General features: G+C 42.1%; 1 protein-coding gene across 1 annotated transcript in view; it reads right to left on the bottom strand.

The window, feature by feature from the left end:
• The window catches only part of LOC119650333 (formin-J), a 218,778-nt gene that overhangs the window by 101,882 nt on the left and 94,355 nt on the right, over nucleotides 1-22,541 (bottom strand). The window contains exon 3 of the mRNA XM_038052988.1: nucleotides 12,295-12,381. The gene's annotated coding sequence lies outside the window, so the exon portion shown is untranslated. The remainder of the gene's footprint in view (nucleotides 1-12,294; nucleotides 12,382-22,541) is intronic.

Here is a 22,541-nt window from a genome sequence, read left to right as displayed (position 1 = left end):
ACAGACAGACAGTAAACCGATTTTATTAAGGTTTTGCTACCACGAAACCAATGACAAGGATTTAAATTGATGGTGGACCCAATATTTCCAAAACCTACTAATTCCCGACATAGATTTGATTAATAGACAAGGGGTAGCTTCCTCCAAACTCGGAAGCGTAAAGGATCTTTTGGTAGCGGAGGAAAAAAGCGGGATCCACCGAATAACTTGTAGTGATTGTAATTAGCAATAGATCAGATTTTCTCTCTGTGGTAAGCGATGGAAAAACTGTTGGAATATGGACATTAGTTGCACCATCTCTTTATCGACTTTAAAGCCGGCTAGGATAGCATAACCAGGGTAAAACTTTACACGGCCATGAGAGGATTCGGTATCCCGACGAAATTAATAAGACTGACTAGGCCGATCCTGATCAATGAGGCCAGATAAAAGCAGCAGGATTACTTTCAAGACCATTCGACATCAACAACGGTCTACGACAACGGGATTCCCTATCATGCGTCCTCTTTAACCTGGCCCTCGAGAAACTAATCCGTGATGCTGAGGTTAATACAAGAGGTACGATCCTCTTTAAATCCACCCAGCTACTGGCCTATATTGACGATATCGACATCATGGGAAGAACGACCCGAGACGTACAAACTGCCTTCATCCAGATCGAGCAGGCGGCGCGAGATGTTGGGTTGCACATTAATGAAGGCAAGACAAAGTATATGGTGGCAATGTCAGCACTGAAAACCAACCAACCAACAACATCAAACTATACTGGTCAAACGGTAAGAATAAAGATAGGAGACTACAATGTTGAGACCGTTGATAATTTCTCCTATCTATGGTCGAAAATTACAACCGATAACAGCTACGATGATGAAATCCGCGCACGGTTGTTGGCTGCCAACAGAGCCTGTTTCATCTTACGTAAACGGTTCCGCTCGAATTGTCTCACCATAGGGTCAAGGCTCTTACTGTAAAAGACAACGGTCTTGCCAGTTCTCATGTATTCCTCGGACTCTTGGCCGCGTCCGAGAGAAGAATCTTTCGAAGAATTTTTCGCCCCCTACATGAGAATGGCCGTTTCCGTAGCCTACATAACGACGAAATCTATGAGCGATACCATGACCGTCAGTTTGTGGATAAAATCCGGCTCAATAAGTTACGGTGGGCGGGTCACTTAATCCGTATGGATGAGGATGATCCGACCCGGAAAATCTATAAGGGCAATATCTATGGTAGGAAAAGAAGACGAGGCAGACCCTGCCTGAGATGGAGCGATGGATGCCAGACAGCTTTTAGGGATATCGAATTGGTTGATGATGATGATTATTTGTGGAGGGCGAAACTCCGTATTATGACTGACATCCAGGTTTTTCGCGGAGACTAGGACCACTACATTGGAAGGTGATCAAATTCGTGAGAAAGATTTTAATAAAGTTGGTTACTCCCATAGGGATATTAGCACGAAGACGGGAAAGAAGGGGACATATGCGCAAGCATCCGCCTCGTGGTTGGTAAAATGCCAGAGGGACAATTGCGACATAATGCGAAGTGCCTATGTAGAGAAATGATGGAGCATGGACTGAAGCCAAGGGTTAATAATCAAGGTTTCCGCAATGGGCACATCTGTTTAGAGTGCAGGGATAGTGCAACCTTACAATGGCTCCAGCAGGCACTTTTATTAGTTCTGGCAGTCGGCCTAAGTTTACCATCGTGAACGTCGAGTCGAGCAGGAAAAATGAAAACTCGTTAAACTTCAGGAACATAGAGCGTGAATATAAGAGGCCCGTCGTAAGTTCGAAATGAGATTTAATTAGAACATGCTGTGACGAACTGGAAGATGAGAGGGAGACTTCAATTCCGTACAGAGTCCGTAAAAGGGATAAGTCGGCCAAATTTAGCTCTCTTAGAAAACTAGATGATTCTTCCACAGAGACTTGATTTGGGCTTGTACAGACTCTTTTGGAAGCACACAATTCAAAAGAATAGGTGACAGCGTTCGGATGGAATTAGCGACTTCTCAAACCTTTCAACACGAATGGGTTTCAAAAGTCCAGTGCGGCTGCTCTTCATTTCTTGTGCAACTCTGAAAGGCGATTAAGCAAATGGAGTGTCCGTGGACATTTGAGTGGCTTTTAGCTGTGCGCCTTTTTAAAAACTTGGTGTGGTGTCGATGGTATTTTAGTTAAGTGGATGTATCCTATGCTAACACAAAGATTGCTGAAGTAGATTTTTTTGGTACCTGAAAATAGAAGCTTCGAAAGCTGCCCCCAGTAGGTGTGCTATCGCTGCTCCGATGGAGTATGTTGATCGATTAATTGCTATGTGAACTGCAGAATCTGCCAATACCCATCCAAGCTTATGCGGATGACATCACTGTCTGGGCTACTGGTCGAGACCTAGGATCAGTGCATAGAAATACACAATGCGCCCTCGATTTGATCGATAGTTGATTCGGTAATTGTCGTTTCAGTAAATCCAAATAAACCACAAACAAGTCGGAATACCGAAGGGTGGCGCTTCGGGTATAAAGATTTTGTGTTCATCTAATGTGAGAAAGTTTCTACGCAGATTTTTCTATTAGTATGTGCCTAAAAACTCAAAATATTTCTTCATATTTTTTCAAACTAGAAGAAATACATACATATTATCGACGTAGATATTATGCCCATCTACACCAAACAAACATTGTTCAATGGACAAATATATCTATCTGAATTAGGCACTCCCCAAAGCTTTATTTGCAAATACATATAAACACATACATATGTCTGTCTGGAGGAACGCGGACAGCGGACCCAAACTAGGCATATGACTTCAGCTTCTGTCTGCAGGTAAAATCCGCATTGATTAGGCCGTGTGCAGTGTTTTAAATGTCTCGGATTGGGACATATGGGGAAGGATTGCCCTAGCACCACTGATAGATGTGTTGAAGACGTCGAGAGGAAAATCATTTGGCCAAGGGCTGCAGTAAAAACTCCCGGGGACATCAAAGATCGCGATTACAACCACATAACGACAGCACCAGCTGTCCAGTTTACAGGATCGCCTTAAGTACCCTACGTAAATGAGAGTCCTCCAGCTGAATCTAAATCACTGCCAAGCCGCCCAGGATTTGCTAGCACAGAAATTGAATGGAAAGCAAATCGATGTTGCTATTGTCTGCGAACAATACAAAAGCCTCAATCACGGCGTTTGGGAAACAGACGTAAGTGGAAAGGTTGCGGTGTGGGCTTGCGGTAATCGAGCTTTGCAGCAAGCAATAAAGCATCGCGAACACGATTTTGTAAGGGTTGAGATCGATGACCCCTACATTTACAGCTGTTATGCCGCCCCAAGGATGACAATACCAGAGTATTGCAACATGCAAGATAGACTGGCGAGAGACGCCATAGATCGCAATCCCAAAATTATTGCTGATGACTTCAATACTAGGCAATGGAATGGAGAAGCCGGAAAACAAATGAAAGGGGAAGAATCCTACTGGAGGTTTTCTCTTGCCTAACATCGGAAGCGCAAACACTTTTAGGCGTGGAGATCTTACTTTCGAAAGTAATTCGCTGGTTAAGCGTCTACACTGGCATGTTAGCAAAGGATACATGCGTAGCGACTACCAGGCAATATATATTACTATTGATAAGGGACCCAGAACAATAAATCCTCACCTGAAGAAACCGGAAACAGGTTTTTTCATCAAGAGCACTTAATGAGGATACATTTCTGGAGGTATTGCAGTGAAACACCGAGTTTACTGGAACGGCCATAGAAAAGGCATCGCAGCTGCCCCAAGACGTACACACTCTCGGAAGCGCAACTCTAACTACTGGTAGAACATTGAAATAGCGAAGTGTAGTTCGGAATGCTTGAAGGCCAGAAGGCGGAGTCAACGGTGGGGAAATACGCTAGAGTATGAACTAAGGTACCTCGAATTAAAACAGGTACGCGGTGGGTCGGGAAAAGTAAAAATTATTGCTTCAAGTGACTCTGTGATGATGCACACAGCGATCAATGGCGAGGACCGTACAAGTTGGTTATGTCGGCAATAGAAGGTAAAAGGTTCCCTCCTATTGTGGGAGATAGTTTGGACATTGTTCCCCCAAACATTCAGAAACAATCTTCCCAATGATACCAATTAGCACCGAAGACATTCCTCCAGTAATCACAGACGAAGTCTTGGACGCAATGAAAAGGTTCTGGGATAAAGCAGCCCCCGACGTTGATCGAATTTTCAACAAGGTGCTGAAACGAATATTTACAGACTGCTTAAAAGAAGGGCCCTTCCTCGCAGAGTGGAAAAAACAAAAACTTTAGTTGACCCCGAAGACAGGTAAGCCCATAAGTGAACCAACATCCTATAGACATATTTGTCTTCTGAATACAGTAGGCAGGGTCCTCGAGCGGGTCATCTATAACCGACTATATCCATTAATTGATAGTGAGGGTTATTTATCAAATAGGCAGTCTAAATTCCGGAAAGCTCGGTCAGCGATTCATGCTACCAAGCTAGTTTTTGAGCCAGCGAGGGAAGCCTACACCGAAAGGAAATATTACTCTTGACTTTAAGAAGGCTTTCAATTCTGTCAGATGAAACCATATCATCGAAGTGCTCATCGCGGCACAAGCGCCAAAATATATATTAAATATAATCTTCGACTACTTCCGATAGCGGAAGCTACTTTATGATTCGGACAAAGGGTCGAAGATATATGTAATAATGGCAGGAGTTCCGCAGGGGTCTGTTCTGGGCCCTCTGCTATGGAACTTAATGTATAATGGCGTTTTACGGCTCCCAGTAGCAAAGCAAGGTGTTGTCCTCGGATTCGCAGATGACGATGGACGATAAAGTCTTGGTTTAAAGACCACGGGCTGAAGCTTGCCGAGCATAAGACGGAGATGGAGCTCTTTCCAAAACGTCGGAAGCAGGAAACTGTTGAAATTTGCTTCGGGGCGCATGTTGTTAGCTTTCAGCTATGGCTAAAAAATGGGAGTAACACTGGACTCCAAGTTGAGCTTTAAACCCCAATTACAACTTATTGGGTAGAAAGCGGCGACTATCAGCTAAACATTGGCAATGATGCTTCCAAATGTAGGCGACCCAAAACACAGCCGACGATTACTTTTTTCGCGAGTCGTCAGCTCTGTCCTTTTATACGCGACACCAGTGTTGTTGTCGGTGAAAAAAATCGTAGAAAATCCCAGACAACTTCAAGCTGCATATCGGTTAAGCGTTCTCCGAGCATGTTGCGCCTACCGAACAATATTTTATGAGGCAACATGCGTGATTGCGGGGATGATACCGGTGAACATTCTAATCGATAAGGCAAGTTGTCTGTACGAGAATCAGGAGGCGAGTCTAAACAAGCAAAGTGAGCGTATGCGGTCATTGACTGCATGGCAAACAGGATGGGATTAGGCGGAAAATGGCCGGTGGATACACAGGCTTATCCCAGACATAAGTATGTGGATTATGCAGAACCACGGTGAGACGAGTTACGATCTGACTCAGTTCTTAACCCAAGACAATGGATATAGGTTCGGTCACGATGAATTGCCCGATTGTCCTACGTATGAAGGTGCAAGCGAAAATGCAGAACACGTTTTCTTCGCCTCCCCAAAATTTAAAAGCTCAAGAAGAAAGCTAGAAACAGGGCTAAATACCCGTTTAACGGAGGAAAATCTGATAAGGTACATGGTGCAATCAAATACAGCATGGGACACGGTAGTTGCAATTCTGAAACGGATCCACCAGCAGTTAAAAGCAGCAGAAGCACAGCGGAAACATATTGTAGAAGGGAAGCTACTGCAATTAACGCAACGCAAAGCAGTAGCAGCAGTTTTGTTTCACACAAAACTGTATAGCCTCTGACTTCCACAGATGAGGGGAATAACCTTGCAACTCTCCGAAAAAGTATAATATCTGGGAGTTATTCTAGAGAAGAAGTTTCTTTGGAGCAAATATAGAGGCAAAGGTGAAACGAGCTCTCTAAACTCTGGCTGCCTTGGAGACTTGGGCCTCATGTATGTGAATATTTCCTATGTAATTTTTGGTGCTTATGTACTCCAACTGCAGCGAGTACCATCCCATCTACTAACGGAAATCTTGTGGTACATTAGCGAATCTGGAATTTTCCTTTAAAAGAGGGTATGACGTCTCAGTATTGAAGGCCTGAAAGTACCCCACCCCATATATACGAACAAAATCCTGAACTTCTTTTTCAATTATTGTATTGTTGTCGTACATACCGTGTTTAGCTATCATATAGGGAATATTAATGTAGTCTGACTTTTCTGGTTTGGAATCCGCACGATCCACGTTTGCCCCTTTTCCAGTTCTGCAGCGTAGCTCTGCCCTCATGATTGTTAATAGACAGGTCGAAGAAGATTTAAAGTTGCAGTTAACGACTTGGTTCTTTTTAAATTAGATTTGAAAGTTTAGATAAAGTGACCACAGCAATAATTCAAATTTTATTCGAAGAGGTGTTAAAAGTGTCAATTTTTATAGTCGTTTGAATATTTATTGAATCGTTTTTGGTTTTACTTAATCAAATCTGGCATTTTCGTTCGAGATACCAATCAAAAGCTATAATTCTCAAATAAAGATGCATCTCTTCATGTGGGACTCGAAAGTAATTCCCTTATCTTATTCGAATTTGGAAGGCAGATTTTGATCAGATTATTAAATTTGACTTTTCAATCACTTTTTTTAAAATGTATATTCAATTATTATAATCGTCGCGTGGTATTTACATCAATTTCACGGAAATTCATGCATATCACGTGAAGTAATGCGACTTCTAGTGTGATAAGTTTCCACTGATTTCAAAAACTCTTCGATCTCGTAATGTGTGACCTCCAAGCAACTTAGGCGAAAGTGGACAGTAATGTGATAGTCTGCCAAGCGACGGCTAATTTGCATCTGTTTTTGTTGTTTGGATGAGGGTGGTATTATCGCTAAAAGTGAAAAATAAAAAGGTAATACTTCGCAAACTTGGCATTCGCAGCTTCAATGATCGCAGCTAATTCGGTAGAACCAAACAATCAATAATTTATAAAATTGAAGACGCAACTTCGTAAACCAACCTTTCTTTTGTAAAATGTGTGAAGACATCGACAGCACAAAAGACAGCATTCAATATTTCAAATTAATGTCCATGTCGTGGCCGTCCACGCTCCGTGTGTGGGATATTTACATCACAATGCCCAAAATTCGCCACTCAATCCATTTTAATTTTGACCTCAGGTTCACCATTTCGGATGCTACCGATTTGGCCAGAATTAATTTCAAAACGCCAAATTTTTAATTGAGCATTTGTTTTGCCGTCACCAAAGTATTTTGACAACGCAGGCGAAGAAAGAAATTAATTAAAGTGATGTCGGGCTCACAGAAATTGCAAGAGTACGCATATATTGGCGCAAAATGCTTGGAATATCCGGTTTTGAGTTGGAGTAGATTTAGAGCTCCACTGGTCGCCCATTGAACCTTATACAGAGGAGTAAGCCCGGGTTCCATTTGCACGTATTCGCGCTATTTCCCATTGTGTGTCAGTAGAAGGTGGCGCTTCGATGAAGCAATATGCACAGGTTCACAGTTGAACTAAATGGATTTACATATTTGCCTGCACATTAGCTCGAAGTATTTGAACATTTTCATGTTGATTGTCATCGGAATTTTAAATCCTTCCCTTCTAATTTCATATTTTGGAAAATTGAAGGCCAGCGAGAACCTCATTGGTGGCTTAAACACAGTCTTTCCTCACAGTTCAACCTGTAATAACGAGAATTTGGGTTTGGAAAGGAAATTCTTCTTTCTGTCATTCGCAACATAAACAAATTTGACGAAATATCCAAGTCCAATTGCATCAACCATTCGAAAATATTTTTGAGAAATCTAATTTTCGCAATATAAAATTGACGAAATTATTTTCAATATCCGCCAAATTAATTACTTTTTGCATATTTTTTCGAACCTTCTATTCATAAATAGACAAACCGGGAAGCCAGAAGATAGATGCTTCACGAATGCAATGTTTAGTGTTTTCTTATGTGACGAGCCCTAGGTGCAAGGCAGTTCCATTGGTGTGTAGTTAAAAGTTTAATTGTGCCCTATTTTTATTGATCATTTTACACATCTAATTGATTCTAGGTGGTCAAAGGGTAGTATAGGTCCCCGGCCGAACCCACGATGGAGCATAAAACCTGGGAAATGCCTGCTAAGCCAACACCAACAGTCCTACTACCAAACCCTATCTCCACCTCCATGTGGTGACCGCCGGAAGCTCTTTCTTAACGCCAAGCTGCAGACGGAGAAGGATGAAGACGAGTCTCCTGTGCCTAAAAACGGGACAAATCGTACCAACTGGTCCTCCAGGTTGGGGTTGGGTAGGGCTGACAACCCTACACGGAAAAGAACTTGTTACTAAACCACAACAGGAGCCTCGGAGTGGACGAATTACACAACGACGAACCCGGCAACTATAAAGGAAGAACGATTTGCGCATTTTCTCATGAAACGTGCGCTCCCTGTACAGAGATGGAGATGATGAGCATCTAGCCGATACCCTGCCCCAATATAGGGCTGATGTTACAGCGTTACAAGAGATGCGTTGCACAGGGACCGGTTTCCTGGAGAAGAGCCGCTACACCATATATTATAGTGGCCATCTAGTAAACCATGTGCTCGAAGTAGGTTCCTTAGACAGCCAAAAAATGAAACCTGCTGTTATCGGCTTTGAAAACATAAGCGAACGGCTATGCATAAGCCTATAAGCCTCATTAACGTTCACGCCCCTACAGAGGACACTGCAGAGTCGGAGAAGGATACCTTCTACGAGGCAGTAGAACGAACCCTCGAAGACTGTCCTAAATATGATATCAAAATCATACTTGGGGATTTTAACAGCCAAGTAGGGAAGGAGCCCATATTGAGGCGATACGTCGGCTCCCATAACTTACACCAAAATACAAATGATAACGGACTGCGGATGATCCAATTAGCAGTGTCACACAAAATAGTTGTTGGAAGTACCTGGTTTGTGTAGAAAGTGGTCCACAAACATACATGGGCCTCTCCAGACGGGACCACTTTCAACCGAATTGACCACGTGTTGATTGAACGCCGCTACCTCTCAGCTTTGATGAATGTTAGAACATATAGGGGGTCAATATAGACTCGGATCACTATCTCGTTGGCATGGTGCTTCGAGCTCGAATAATAACACCGACCAGAATCCCCTCTAACAATCAGGTGAGAGTTAACACTTAAGCCATCCCCAAGGCAGCCCTCCGCAACACCTATAAGAGGGAAATGGACGTCGCAATAATCGCAGTCAACAGAGGACCTGGAGATGAAGCATCAACATCATTGATACGGCCACAAACATACTTGGCCCCAGCCGCAAAAGGAGTCGGAACGGCTGGTTTGACGATGAATGTAAACTAGTTACGGAACGGAACAATGCCGCATAGCGAGTAATGTTGCATTCTCAAAGAACGCGGGCACGCGCAGAGACTTATCACGAACTCCGTCGAACGACTTCACAGACGGAAAAAGGAAGCCTAGAAGAACCAATAGGTCTGTGAGCTCGAAAAGTACAGGGAGCAACCGCACCAGGCGCGGAAGTTTTACCAACAAGTCAGCAGGATGTAGCCTTATACACTTCGATGCTCATCCTGCCGAGACAAAGAGGGAAATCTGATTTCCGACAAAATGGGCATATTGGAACGATGGGTTGAGTGCTTTGATGAGCTACTGAACAACCAGAACATCGGCGAGTTGGAGGTCCGCCAACTGAAGACGACGGACAAATACTGCCACCACCAAGTATAGGAGAAACAGTTCGTGCAATTCATCGGCTAAAAAATCATAAGTCACCAGGAGCCGATGGAATTACAGCCGAATTGGTTAAATATGGAGGCGACCAATTACACCAAGTGGTTCATCAACTGATGCTCAAGGTAAGGGACATCGAATCAATGTCTGACGATTGGCAAAGGGACATTATACATAAAAAGGGAGATATCACACAGTGTAGCAATTATAGAGGTATTACATTGCTGAGTACTATCTATATGATATTCTCCGCTATCTTGCTAGGCCGGATAGCCCCATACGCCCAGAACATCATTGGCCTATACCAAAGAGGATTCACTCCAGGCAAATCAGCAACAGATCAGATTTTCTCTGTGCGGCAAGCGATGGAAAAACTGTTGGAATATGGACAACAGTTGCACCATCTATCCATCGTCTTTAACCTATGATAGCATAGCGAGGGTAAAACTGTACACGGCCACGAGAGAATTCGGTATCCCGACGAAATTAATAAGACTGACTAGGCTGACCCTGACCAATGTGCGAGGCTAGATAAAAGCAGCAGGATTACTCTCACACATACATTCAACATCAACAACGGTCTACGACAAGGGGATACCCTATCATGCATCCTCTTTAACCTGGAGCTCGAAAAAGTGATCCGTGATGCTGAGGTAAATACAAGAGGTAAGATCCCCTTTAAGTTCACCCAACTACTGGCCTATGCTGACGACATCGACGACATCATAGGAAGAACCACCCGAGACGTACAAACTGCCTTCATCCAGATCGAGCAGGCGGCGATTGGTGCGAGATCTTGGGCTGCATATCAATGAAGGCAAGACAAAATATATGGTGGCAACGTCAGCACCGAAGACGAACCAACCTACAACATCAAACCGCACTGGTCAAACAGGAAGAATAAGGATAGGAGAATACAACTTTGAGACCGTTGACAATTTCTCCTATCTAGGGTTGAAAATCACAACCGATAACAGCTACGATGATGAAATCCGCGCACGGTTGTTGTCAGCCAACAGAGCGTATTTCAGCTTACAAAAACTGTTCCGCTCGAAACGTCTCACCATAGGGTCAAAGCTCTTACTGTATAAGACAATGATCTTGCCAGTCCTCATGTATTCCTCGGAGACTTGAGTTCTTAGCAAGTAGAATTGCAAACTCTTGGCCGCGTTCGAGAGAAGAATCCTCCGAAAAATTTTTGAGGATGGACGATTCCGTAGCCTACATAACGATGAAATCTATGAGCGATACCATGACCGTCTAGTTGTGGATAAAATCCGGCTCCATAGGCTACGGCGGGCGGGTCACTTAATCGGTATGGATGAGGATGATCCAGCCCAGAAAGTCTATAAGGGCACAGTATATAGTAAAGAAGATGAGGTAGATTCTGCCTAAGATGGAGCGATGGCGTAGGTCAGGATGCCAGACAGCTTTTAGGGATATAGAATTGGTGGACCTCGGTGCAAAACCGGGATGTCTGGAGTTCCATATAAAAGCAGGCCTAGACCGGATACCGGTTGTTGCGCCGTTGATGATGATGATATACTATATTATAACTTTGTTAGTGAAAGCGCTATTTCTACCAAACTGTATATGTTATATATTATATTATATAGCCTATTATTACTGCAAAACGTGAAGATTCTAAGATAATTGCAAGGGGATTCCCAGTCAATTTCTGAAAAATATACGTATAATAAATATGGTAGTATTCTATTATCAATTTTATTTAAACAGGTATCGCGATATGGAAGATGTTTTGAGCCCAAGTCATCGTGTATCACAAGCTTGGTGATTTTTTTAAGATTTTTGGACAGTTAGTTTTTGAGAATGAGACCGTGAAAGCAATGATAAGATTCCAGTCCCCGCATGCGCCCAATAATAACTAATATCAAAACTAACAACAGCCTTGGAAAATACTCATGAAGACCTTTCATTTTATGTCCCACATGACTATATTCGGTGGGAAAATGTACACCCTCTTCTACATATATGAAGACCTTAAGGATAAGATTCCTAACGTGGAATTATGTTACTCACTGCATGCAAAGGGATTGACAGCGCCCATCTTCCCAGAAAATTTCACGTTAATAGAAGTAACCATTTCTAAGATATCAGACGTGATAGACAGACTGGCAGGCAGATAGACAGTAAATCGATTTTAATAACGTTTTGTTTTACACAAACCTTTGGTAGGCTGGGCGATAGGATGTCAAGAATACCCGGCAAAACTCTTCCAGCCCTCCCCCCCACCATCGAACACGTTATTTACATGCTCAGATGGTATACTTATGCAAGAAGTGAACCAAACTGTTCCAAACAGTGAACACTTTTATGTAACAAATTATTTCCTGAGCAAATTTATTTTACAATCAATGTATATATATAATCTCGAAGGCATGCAATAGTTGCATGTTTTATCCTTATTTAACAGTACTTGCGAAAATAATAATCAACACGTTAATACTTACAAAAAGATAGCGCCAGTAGGAATTATGTGATCAAGAGCTCCAAAAACAAAATTCTGGAGCGTCGGGTTCCAAGGCGCGTTAGCATTTCTGAAACAGAAAAAAATCAAATAAAAATCATTAGATGGTTTCGGGTTTTCTTGTCATTTTTCTATTACATCAAAGATTTAATTTTATGATCAAAAAGCGTTTATGAATGATTCATTCATTGAATCATTATTGGGAAAACAGAACAGCAGAGGGTGCTGCCTATGAATATGATGTGAATTATCCTTTGTAATAGGACGCTTTTCTTACAGAATATTTAAAATATTTTGTTAAAAAATCTCATGCAAAATAGAACCAATATAAAAGTCATTTATGCCAAGGCGTGTGGGTCGAGGAACAAACAACAATGTCAAACAAAAAAAAACATTTAATTTGTCATCATCATTAATTATCACTAGAACTACGGTGTTCTTCTCATTAATATAGATTAGATAGGAAGAGTGCGACGAGATTGAGAACCTTCAGCTCGAATCTACTTGCCGACGTTTTACTGAATATTGATCTGGATCTGCGCTTATATAGGAAAGTAAGAATTAGAGAGAGGGAATTTGGGGGGCACCAATTTCTTTAGACGAATCTTTGTCTGTAATTTCTAGTGAAAAATCTACTACCATGCGTTTCTTACGCATCCCACTAAACACTTGCGCATCGACTTTTTAGGTTTTTCCTTCCCTTTGATCGACTTCCTATTACTCTCTTACCCAAAATTTCCGGGGATCCTCCAATTTCAATAAACACAATTTCAGCAGCTGCATGAGCCGACGGCCTCGGCCAGGGGATCACACAATTGCACGTGGCCCCGTCCTCATCACCTCTTCTTTGGTGACTGCCTTCATCAGGTGAGCTGCCAAGTTTTTGTGCTGAAGAATCAACTGCTGCAGTCTGTATACAATTGTGACGGGGAAATAAAGAATAACCCTCTGTGTGGATGGGACTAGCTCACGTCGGAGAGTGGAACCCTCCACCCATTTCGTAATTTTATGCATAGCCTCGGAAAAACCATCAAAGTTCTCAGCTGACAGTTGCGTTCTTTGTCGAATCAGGGCATAATCGGATCGCTGGTCTCTCAAACGCTCGTCCAATGCAGATTTAACTGACTCATAGACCGGTAATGTTGCTAGTACCTGTAGGCATTCACATGGCTAGATAGCGTTGGGTCTACTAAATTTTTGAAGAAGGAGTGATGCAAGGCCTTGCATTTAACGTTCCCGAAAATTCAGCGTTCCATACTTTAATAATAGATAATCACAAGGAAGACGGTTGTGAGGCAAATGTGACAGGTATTGACTCGTTGGCCATTTCGTGCAATTACCAATACTGATTCCGCAGAACGAGGCAGATGGTGGGGGTGACGAACCCGTGGAATTCCGAAAAGGTGAGTTATTAGCCGGTGGCAAAGCGCTTGCTGTAATTCACGCTATGTTTGAGGCATTCCCATCAATTTGTGTCTGTTGAGTTCATGGAGGTAGAGAGGTTCGCATGTTATATGTGGATTTCTGCATACTATCGAGGCTGAGATGTGAATTTGCTTCGGTGGGATTCTCCTAAAGACTCTCAAAAGAACACGGGTCGGAGCAAGTGCAAAAGGACATGTAATCAAGATTTTAGTTTCAAAATAGGCTTTGCGCGAACATTAGCAAAAAGAAAACTCAAAAACGAGTTACTTTTCATCATATAATAAGCGAATAAAATAAGCTAAAATGGAAAGAAAAAACATAAAGATGCACTATTTGGGATGGCCGGATCTAGCACCCAGCTGTGATCAATTTATCCAGATGCTGCACAGATCACTTGCTTCTTCTTCTCTATAAAGAAGGAAAGGCGAAATCCATGCCAATCCACGTTGTTTGAAGTTAAAAAGTTAACCAGACACGGACCACCAACCAATCCCTTCTGACAACGAAGGAAAGCTGCCTCTTCAATACATTATAATTATCGAAATGTGCACATCTATAGTTCCATGTATGATATCCGAAATGAGAGCCAAATATTGGGGATGGCCACGCATAACATGCTTGTAGCAATCATCCGTTTACAACCTAGCATTCGCAGAGTTGTGATCAAAGGGTAGCATAGGTCTCAGGGCGAAACGTGAATTAGTACCTACGATGGAGCATAAAACGCAAGACCAACACCAACAGCCTTACTCCTAAACCTTATCTCGAGCTTCACGTAGTAACTGCTGAAATGTTCTTCTTAACAAAAAGCGGTAGACGGAGAAGGATGAAGGTGAGTCTCTCGCGCCTGAAAACAGGACAAATTGTGCCAACTGGTCCTCCAGTTTGGAGGCTGGGTCCCTACATGGAAAACAACTTGTTATAAAGTCGGGAAACCGGAAGCTAGGCGCTTCAGGTATGAAAGGTTTTGTGTATTTCTTTTATCAAGAGATTTGACATTCAATATCAAGCGATATTGACATTCATAGTCCTGAATTTATTGAGGAGCGACAGTTTTGACCTAGTATAACTTTGTTAGTAATGGTGAGATTTTCACCAAATTTGGTAGGATCATGCTCTATGCTGTAGCCTACATTGCTACTTAAAGGGGGTTTTCCTGTCAATTACTAAAAATTATAGTAATGTACTAGTATTAACTTTATTTGAACAAGTATCGGTATGAAGGGTATTTCGGAGCCTAGGCACCATATAGTGGCAGCCCCCTGATTTTTTCCAGATTTTTCGGTTGAGTAGTTTCTGAGAATGGGTTCGTTAAAAAAATGATCACTTCAACCCCCCGTTTTCAACAAATGTCAAAACTAAGACCGGCTTTGAAAAGTACTAACCGAGACCTTTAATTTGATACCCCACATGTATATATTTAACGAAAAAAAATGTACACCCTCCTTTTGCATATATGAGGACCCTCCCTTAAATTCGACGTAAAAGGATGTAACTCACTATATGCGTGAGCGTTCACAGTTTCTACCAAATTTGATGTCAATCGCTACAACAGTTTCCGAGAAAACATGCGTGTGACGGACAGACAGACAGCAAAACGATTTTAATAAGGTTTTGTGTTTACACAAAACCTTAAAAAGTAGCCTAGGACTAGATGGATTTTACAACCACAAAACCGACAACGAAAACGGATTAAGGATTTGTGCATTTTCTCATGGAATATGGACTCCCTCTACAGATTGAATGCTGCTGAGCAGCTAGACGAAACCCTGTCCCAATGTAAGGCTGACGTAAAAGCGTTGCAAGAGACGCGCTGCACAGGGGCCAGCTTCCAGGAGAAGAGCAACTACACCATATATTATAGCACCCGTCCAGTATATCATGTGCTAGGAGTAGGTTCCTTAGTCAGCCAAAAAATGAAACCTGCGGAAGGCTATGTCAGAAGGGGGAGATTCAGATCGCAAACTCGTTTGCATATTGCATAACTGCAGGCTCGCATAACAGCGCCGCCTAGAATCCCCTCCGACAATCAGGTGGGAGTTAAGACTGAAGCGATTTACAACACAGTTCTCCGAAATACCTATAAGGTAAAATGGATGCCGCAATTGACCGCAGTCAACAGAGATCCTGGAGATGAAGCATCGACAAATGATCTTCACAACCACCTGAGAAACGACGACGCACTTGCCCCAGTCGTAAAAAAAGTCAGAACGACTGGTCCGACGATGAATGTAAGCTAGCAACGGAAAGGAAGAATGCTACATATCGGGTAATGTTGCATTCTCAAAGAAAGCGAGCATACGCAGACACTTATCACGAACTTCGTGGGGCGAAGAGGCGATTTCACAGATGAAAAAAGGAAGCCTCGAAGAACCTACAAAACTCAAAAGTACGCACTAGGCGCGGAAGTTTTACCAACGAGTCAGCAGGATGGAGCCGCATACACCTCCAGATTGAGCCAGCAGCACGAGATATTGGGCTGCACATCAATGAAGGTCAGACGAAACATATGTTGTCATGTCAGCAAAAAAAGAACCAAAGAGGCAACAACATCAAATAGCACTGGTCAAATTAGAACAATGAAGATAGGAAACTATAATTTTGAGACCATTGATAATTTCTCCTATCTAGGGTCGAAAATTAGCTACGACGATGAAATCCGCGCACGGCTGTTGGCAGCCGACAGAGCCAATTTCAACTTACAAAAACTATTCCGCTCGAAACGTTCCACCATTGGGTCAAAGTTCTTACTGCACAAGACAATGATCTTGCTAGTCCTCATGTATTCCCCGGAGGCTTAGATTCTGAGCAAGAAAATTTGCGAATTCTTGCCAGGTGTATAGAATTGGTTGACCTCGGCGCGAGATGTCGTATTCATGCAGGCCTGGACCGGGTACTGGTTGTTGCGCAGTTGATGATGACTCGCAGACTATTAGCTTCTTCCTAGCCATTAGAGAGAAACGATCAGTAAACCCCTGTCGAAAGTTATGAAATGATTCACATAAAGTCAAGGGGGAGATAATTCTCAAAGGCTCAGACGCACAACTTTTTAGTTTCCAGCTAATGAGCCCCCGCCCTCTGAACTTCCCTTCCCTTCTGGAGCCCACATTGAAACTTGAAAACATTGTCAGACACAATGATTTTCCTGATATGCTAGTCAAGAAAGGGTAGGAAACTCTACAAGGTTGGAATAGGAATTAGGCATAAGAGAATGTGCTTCAGGGGAAAAGAGGTGTAACCTTAAACTTACGAGAAGAAGTCAAGAGAATAAAGTTGACCGATTGACGCCATCTCCATGTGGCCAACCATAAATGAAGTTTAGAACCGGATGAGGTGACCTTTCAGAGATTTACAGTCGTGAAAACTAAAAGAATGCCTGGCTCAACATTGGGCGCCATTTGTATTGAGCGCAGATGTTACCAGGTTGGTTAGCAACAAAAGGAGAAATTAATTATGAAGTGGATGTTACTTGCCTGAGATAAAAACGGTATCGCTCACATTTTGAAGTCTAGATTTTACCATCACGGCTTTAGTCTGTACTTCTCAACCAATGTCTCCGTTCTTTAAATATAATCTTTCCATACGAGAATACTTTTTCTAAAACTTATCCCCACAATAACCGCCAACTGTTTCTGAATAAATTCTATGCGACAGGCAGAACGGTGAGCACACATCCAGTGAACCATTTTGAATCTCTTAAAGTCCTTCCTCTAACCTATTCCTAGAATACAATAGTAACACGTTCAAATGGACGTGATGCCATTCCGATAAATAGTATATAATGCAATGGAAGTGTACACACATCTACAACAATCTTTAGACATTTATATGCAGATCTCCGAAAAGATGGATCGCATGCATCTGATAATTATGCAATTTATCTGGAGGCAGAATGCACTTGAATAGACCTCATAGAAAAAAAGAACTTCTCACTTACTCATCGCATCTTCGTTGACCTCATGCAGCTCAAAATAGTCATGCGATTTTCAGGTTTTTCCTCTTTAAGGCGCTTGCTTGAGTGATTAACTGGCTCGCATTTCAGATCCATATTGGACTTAATGATATTCTCCAGAATGAGCGTGTGTCGTGTTGTCCCGGGCCCGGCTCCGAAGGCTTTCTGTGTTCATTTCATCTGGCATAACTTTCTGAGAAAGACGTTAAGGTTAAGTTGCCACAAGTAGTGGAGCCGATACCCTGGCTAACGAGCGATACGCGTTGCACATTCGAGTTCGAGTACATTTATTTCGACACAATAAAATCGCAATCGCAAGCAAGCCAGCTCGCACTGGCCGCGCTAGAGATTTAGCACTACAACGCAACATCATGTATCTTGTATCTTGATGTTGTACGAGTATAGTCATCTGTGCAAGGTCTTCAAGTACGTACTGGATCGGATTCAAGTCGAGTGCCATATGTCCAAAGAAACCCCAATTTCTTCGGTTCAGCTCCAGTTTGGCTGCATGAGAGCGGCTGGGTGTCTTCTGGCCGGAGCCACTGGACGGAATGTGTTTGTTGGGTCAAATAATTCGATCACATTCTCGTTGATTAGTCGAAAATCAAAGCAATTGATCTCGGACCCAGCTTTGTAATCAGCAGATGTCATCGCACCATCTATCACCATCAATTTGTGACGACAATGGCTGGCAGTGGCCAGTCGGCGCACTGAGGGGCACGTATGGCCTCGTTTAGGCAATTCTCCGTTTGGACTTGTTGATTGAAGAGGTCTTTGAACATATAAACCATGTTGCAGTTTCGCCGTCCTGTCTCCTTCTGGATATAATTATATTTATTGGAGGCAGTTTAATGGCTTTTTCTTTCGAAATATTGGATAAGGGGCCGCAGTCCGGTAAATGGTTTTGATAAATTTGAAGGTCGAACAGGCAGTCCATCATCGTTTGAAAATTCATGATTTTCGAATGCGCATTTAGATTTCGATACGCGTTGGTGCTGAGTGCATTTTATCATTCATTGGCCATATTCATTCCAGAAGAAAATAATTCAATTGTGGAAAAGGACAGAATTACCATAGCTCAAGAGCTCAAAAATGAATAAAATACTCAACTAACAATATCAATTTATTTTTTCTATTAAAGGCTTCGTATAGCAACAGGCTAATAACGTAGTAAAATAGAACGAAAATTCTCACGCTAATATATATTTTCGGGGTCTTTGGTGTCATTAAGGCGAGGCGGCTTTCATTGCCTTTGGTAGTCAGCCAGCACTTAAAATCGTAGAGAGTTACAGGAAGGACGACATTGAGGTGGATTTCGGATTTGAGCCGTTTGTTGATGCGTCGATCACACATAATACCAGCTGAAGAATCCTACTTTTTCAAAGTAGCGCTGATGCATGGCGCAGTTCACTATTGGTAGCATTCATCCGAAATACTCAAATCGCCAAGTTTTAGCATATCGCCATCACTGAGAGTGTTTCACTGTGAACGTTTTTTTATTGAAATTGATTTTCCGAAAAGCCTGCATCTACGCCACGTAGCTCTAGGGCGACCGCTGCGACTTCCGCCTTCTCATCAATACTTTCACGGACATCTGGCTCGCTGACGGAGTTCTGCATTTGTTATTGTGCGGGGATCAGAGTACCGCGAAAACATGACGCAGACATGAGGTGACAAAATCTTGGAGCTTCTGAGTAACAGTGACGGTGAAGCAGAGCAGAAGAAACATTGATGCGAAGCGGACTTACTTCATGTTGGTGTTGAGATAACTGCATTTCCAGATTTTGAAATAAAAAGGGAAGGTGGATTTAGTACTATTAATACGGAAATTCCTCTGAGATTTTTCCTCATTTTGCACAAATAGCTCTATTATCAAATCTTATCTCCAGATCCACGTGGTGACCACTAGTTCGTAAGCCTTCTTCTTAAGAAAGAACGAAATCGGAAAAAAGGGCAAACGATTCGTGCATTTTCTCATCGGGCGTACGCTCTTTGTATGGGAAGGAAAGTATTCAGGCGACATGGCAACTTTCATAGCTTATAACGAGCTGCAGCTTATTCAACAAATGTCAACCAAAATGATTGCTTGAAGTACCTGGTTTGTGTGGAAACAAATCAACAAATAAACATGGGTTTCTTTAGAAAATACCATTTCAACCAAACTGACCCTGTGTCAATTAAAAGTAGCCACCATTAAGCCTTGATACTTGTCATAATAACAGGGGGTCAATATAGATTTGGAATACTATTTCGTTGGCATGGTGCTCTGGGCTAGAATAACCGCACTACCACTGGTAATCAAATAAAAAGAAACACTGAAGCCATCCGTAACAAACTACGAGAAGTAAAGAAAACAATTGCACTAGGCGCGGAAGTGTTACTAACAAGTCAGTACGATGAAACCATGTAAACCTTGATTCTCATTTTGTCGAGACGAAGGAGGAAATGTGATTGCCAATCATGAGAGCAAAGGGTTGAATATTTTAATGAATTACGCAATAGTTAGAATTTCGGCGAATTGGAATTCCCGCCAACTAAAGACTACGAAGAAATGCTCCCATCACGAATCATAGGCAAAGTCACCAGAAGCCGATGGAATTACCGCCAAATGAGTTAAACATGAAAGCAATCAACTACAACAAGTGGTCTGCCAACTAATTCTCATGACAGCGAATCAATGCCTGACAATCGGCAATAAGGCATTATCTGTCTCATACACAAAAATGGAGATATCACTTAGGGCAGGAATACCGTTTTCCAGATATTCTCTGCTATTATATATTGCTAGGCCAGATAGCCCCATACGACTCCATAGGCCGTTTGACACCAAAGAGGCTTCACTGCAGGCAAATCAGATTTTCTCTTTGTGACCATTGCGTCTTTTCTCATCTTTTCTTCGACTTCAAAGCCACCTATGAAACCATAGTTAGGATAAACCGTACGCAGTCATAAGGACAGCCATGATGACGAAATCCGTGCACAATTGTTAATAGCCAATAGAGCCTATTTCAGCTCCCAACAACTGTCACACCCGATTTGCCATGAAAATTGGTGAGAGCATGTGGTCTGCTGTTCCCTTGCATATTGCAAGTTTAAGGGGGACCATATATGTGAATGGAGGGTGCAAAATTTTTTATACAGATTGTGGCCATGTGGGATATTAAATGAAAGGGCTCAACTAGTACTTTTCGAAACTGGTCCCATATTTGATATCGGATGAAACGTAGGGGAGTGAGGACTCAAAATATGACCCCCAAAAAGTATAACAGGTCTCGTTGTCAGAACCTATTCAACCGAAAAATTTGAAAAAAATCACAGTAGTGCATCTCTACGAAAACTAGGCTTGAAGACATCTCGGTCCGATATCTGCACTAATAAAGTTAATAATAGTATATTAGCATATTCTAGAAATTTAGCCGGAAACCTCCCTTGCTAGAACTACAAAGGAAACTGCATAAGGGATAATATGGGGAATAACTTTGGGAAGTTTGAAGGAAATCCAGCTATTATGAACAAAGTTATAGAAAGTGAAACTTTTACATACAACGCAGACTTTTCCAACGTGTATGACTTCATCATAGCATATCAATTTGCCAATACTACAACAAAGTGAGCTCACGTGAACGGGAGGTCGCAGGGAAACATTTCGTTTTTTCTATATCAATATCAATTACTCCAGACAGCATATGTATGTATTTATATGTGAATGTAAATGAGGCTTCGGAGTAGTGTCTAATGCATATATAGATATATTTGTACATTGAACAAGCGGCATTCAACATACGTACATATTTATACTTTTATGTACGAAGTAAATCGAAAATAGATGTACGATCAATTTATTATATATACATGCATATAGAATACGATATTCGGTTATAGGCAATGTTTGTTTGGCTAAGATGAGCATAACATCTACGTTTGTAGTTATGTACGTATTTCTTGCAGTTTGAAAAAAATATGAGGGAATATTTTGGGTTTTTAGCCATATACGAATGGAAAAATGTGTGTAGTAAGTTACCTACATAAGATGAACACAAAACCCTTTATACCCGAAGCGCCAGCTTCCGGTATTCCGACTTGTTTTCTTTAGCCTTTGTTCCGTTCACAAGCGAAATCAGCTCGTCGTCATCGGTTTCGCCATTTTACTTTACCAAAGGGCTGATTTAGATTTAGTCGTGAAACCTTCAAGTCACCATCCAGCATATCAAGCCACAGTTGCTTCCGTCGGCCTTTTCGTCGCTTCCCATCGAATCCAATGTTCGAACCAATCTTGGCGAATGAATTCTCGTTAGCGCGAATTCCATGACCATACCATCGAACACGCCTCTCTCGCAATTTTTACACAATCGGTGCCACCTCATATCCCAGCAGCCCAACGCAAAATCTTTGTTTCCATCACCGATAGACTCCGTTCATTGTCTTTTATAGTCGGCCAACGCTTAGAACCATAGAAGGGGCAGGACGAACGACATTGAGATTAATGATCTTGCCAGTACTCATTTGCCCTTTGCTAAGAAAAATTCCGAATTCTTAGCTGTGTTTGAGAGCAGATTCTGTCCAAGAATGCTTGAGATTTGGAGGTTTGGAAATAAGTGACACCACGTTGATAAAATCCGGATTAATAGCCTGCGATGGACAGATTACCTTTCGACGATCCAGCCTGGAAAGTTTAGATGATTTGCTGGTAAGAACTTTGAACATTCCGAGGTTCTAAATCTTGAACATTTCGAGGTTCCAAATCTTGTCCTTGTTCAACCTTTATCCTGTTCAGTACGGAGTCGGTTAGTCTGAATCAGATTCGCCATCTTTCTTGGTCATAAGCTTGGTCCGGGTGAAGCCGAAATCACCTC

The sequence above is a fragment of the Hermetia illucens genome, chromosome 2 (assembly GCF_905115235.1).
Source record: "Hermetia illucens chromosome 2, iHerIll2.2.curated.20191125, whole genome shotgun sequence".
In the NCBI taxonomy this organism is placed as follows: domain Eukaryota; kingdom Metazoa; phylum Arthropoda; class Insecta; order Diptera; family Stratiomyidae; genus Hermetia; species Hermetia illucens.
Note: the sequence above shows the minus strand (reverse complement) of the source record. Positions and strands in the feature narration are given on the sequence as shown.